Raw genomic sequence first — 2,970 nt, forward strand, 5'->3', positions numbered from 1 at the left:
ACACAACGCTCGTTCCCTTATCTCAGGGAACCGAGGTTACGTCAGTAACCGGAGCGTTCCCTTTCGAACGTTCTCTCACGTTGTGTATGGGGAACGCATCAATCACGCCATGCTACGAGCAGATATAGAACTACCCGCTCTGCGAGTCCAGTCTAGGAGCACTTAATTAAGGACTCCAAAGAACATGAGCCAAACTGACTCCCAAGCACTGCTGAGGACTACAGATATAACTATTTCCACCCTCGGGGGAAATAAGCAACTAAATAGACAAAATCTGTGCCTGCTAGTCAGGGACGTCTAAATTGTAGAATCTGGCAAAAGTTGACGGCGACGACCAGCCGGCGGTCGCACAAATCTCACTTTTAGAAATTCCACTGGACCACGCCCAGGAGGAGGCCATTCCGCTGGTGGAGTGGTCCCTCACCCCTATGGGGCACTGCAAGCCTTCTGAGGCATAAGCCAAGGCTATAGCATCTACTATCCAGCAGGAAAATGGAACCGAGGTTACGTCAGTAACCGGAGCGTTCCCTTTCGAACGTTCTCTCACGTTGTGTATGGGGAACGCATCAATCACGCCATGCTACGAGCAAATATAGAACTACCCGCTCTGCGAGTCCAGTCTAGGAGCACTTAATTAAGGACTCCAAAGAACATGAGCCAAACTGACTCCCAAGCACTGCTGAGGACTACAGATATAACTATTTCCACCCTCGGGGGAAATAAGCAACTAAATAGACAAAATCTGTGCCTGCTAGTCAGGGACGTCTAAATTGTAGAATCTGGCAAAAGTTGACGGCGACGACCAGCCGGCGGTCGCACAAATCTCACTTTTAGAAATTCCACTGGACCACGCCCAGGAGGAGGCCATTCCTCTGGTGGAGTGGTCCCTCACCCCTATGGGGCACTGCAAGCCTTCTGAGGCATAAGCCAAGACTATAGCATCTACTATCCAGCGGGAAAGTCTCTGCTTCGTAACCGGCAGCCCTTTACAGCGGCCTCTGAAGCAACAGCTGCTCTGATTGTCTGAAAAGACCAGAGCGCTCAATGTACACTCTAAGGAACCTCACTGGGCAGAGTGGACTGGGACCCTGCTCGCCGTCTGCAGCGGGGAGCGCTAGAAGGGTAATAACCTGGGCTCTGAACGGAGTTGAGAGCACCTTAGGTACATAACCGTGTTGAAACCGTCGCTTTCAGACCGAGAGCGGATGGTGGACACGGGTGGGCGGTGACCGCCTCTTCCAGAGGGTGAAGTCCGCTGTATCCTCTCTCTTCCGCGCCGTCAACGGTGGTGAGAGCAGTTGAAGAGGATGAGCTTGCACATGCCGAATAGGGGGCGCGCCACGTCTTGGTCAGTTCTTCGTGAACTGCAGGCAAGAATGGAGCGGGCCACTGGTGCGAAGATCGCTAACGGCGTCCTTTCAGGAACCCCTCATCGAACAGGCCATGGGCGGGCTCAACCGGGGCCAACCACTCCAAGCCGATATCCTCCCCCGCCTTAGAAAGAACGTTCGGCCATGCTGAGTGAGAACAGGGCGGGGCGTCGCGATCTTCGCCGGAACACTCCCACTCTTCTGTATCCGACGCCGTCAAAGACATATCGAGTCGTCGATGGCAGTCTCTTCCTCCGAGGCGCCGAAGGAAATCAAGTCGCTCGCAGCAGAAGAGGGGCATTCGGTGAGGCGCGGGGAGGGCAGGGCACGCGGGCACTGAGCCGACATGACATCGCTTGAACCCGCTGTCAGAATCCCACTGCTCCGCTGTTTCTTTCTCTCCGGGTAGAGAGGAAACGAGAGAGCAGAGCGGGGAGGACCGCCTTCATTAAAGAAGGAGATCCGCGAGCGAAGACTGGCGAGGCTCATGCTCTCATGCTGCAGGGCAAGGCGTCCGCGCCGCTTCTTCCACTGCCAGTGCTTCTTTCGACGGCGGCGAGCAGAGAGAGCTTCTTTTCCTTCTTCGGCTTCTTCCGTCCAGTGTCAGCGAAGAGATGATCCTCATCGCTTCAATCGAATGATTCTAATGAAATGGTGCTTATATAGGGGTCGGCTCCGCCCATTCTGGCGGGCTAGAGCGCCATTGGTTCATGCAGCTAAACAAACGTGAACAAATCAGGCTTCAGTATCAGTGTAAACGGGAGTTTCGCCATACACAACGTGAGAGAACGTTTGAAAGGGAACTGAAGTTAGTTCTCTTCTGTAACCACAACTAAACTGCATTTCAGGACACTCCCGCTGCTTTCAGTCTCTCGTCAAATAAATCTTGATTATAAATCAGACAGATGAGGAACATAAACTCGCAGGCGCGATCTCGGTGCAGCTGTGTGACAAACAGCAAACCTCCCATCATGCCGAGCGATTCAGTTACAGTGTCAGTGTGCGTGTTTATGTTCTCAGATGATTTTTTAATATCAGTCGGATGTTCTGGCGCGTCGGATTTATCTTACAGAGTCAGAAAGAAACAAAGTGGAGGTTTGATTACTGTACAGTGTTTGAGTTTGAGAGGATTTTAATGTGTTTGTGTGTTTTAGAGACTCACGTTCAGTCAGGCGATCCCATCTGTGAGGAAGCTCTTTCAGATGATCTGGGCTTATAATAATCAAATTCACATCTGTTATTTAAGAACACACGCATGAATACTGTGCATCTGCTAGAAACACGGGTTAAACTGTTTATTTGTTCTTGAAATTTGGTGGATGTTTTTCATTTAGGGACCTGAATGTGCATGCAAAGTTTCAATGCATAGATGTGTTTTGGAAAGGCAGAACACACTTTTTCACATTTCTACAGACTCCCCCACTGACCCTCATTAGTTTCCATCTAATTTGCCAACATTCAACACTGAAAAACAGCAAAGATAAGTCTGCGGAAGATACTCATACTTACAACATCCCGTTTAATCCACATAGCGTCTGACTCTGTGTGTGTGTGTGTGTGTGTGTGTGTGTGTGTGTGTGTGTGTGTGTGTGTGTGTGTG

The sequence above is a fragment of the Sinocyclocheilus anshuiensis genome, unplaced genomic scaffold, assembly GCF_001515605.1.
Source record: "Sinocyclocheilus anshuiensis isolate Anshui unplaced genomic scaffold, SAMN03320099.WGS_v1.1 scaffold2162, whole genome shotgun sequence".
NCBI lineage: Eukaryota > Metazoa > Chordata > Actinopteri > Cypriniformes > Cyprinidae > Sinocyclocheilus > Sinocyclocheilus anshuiensis.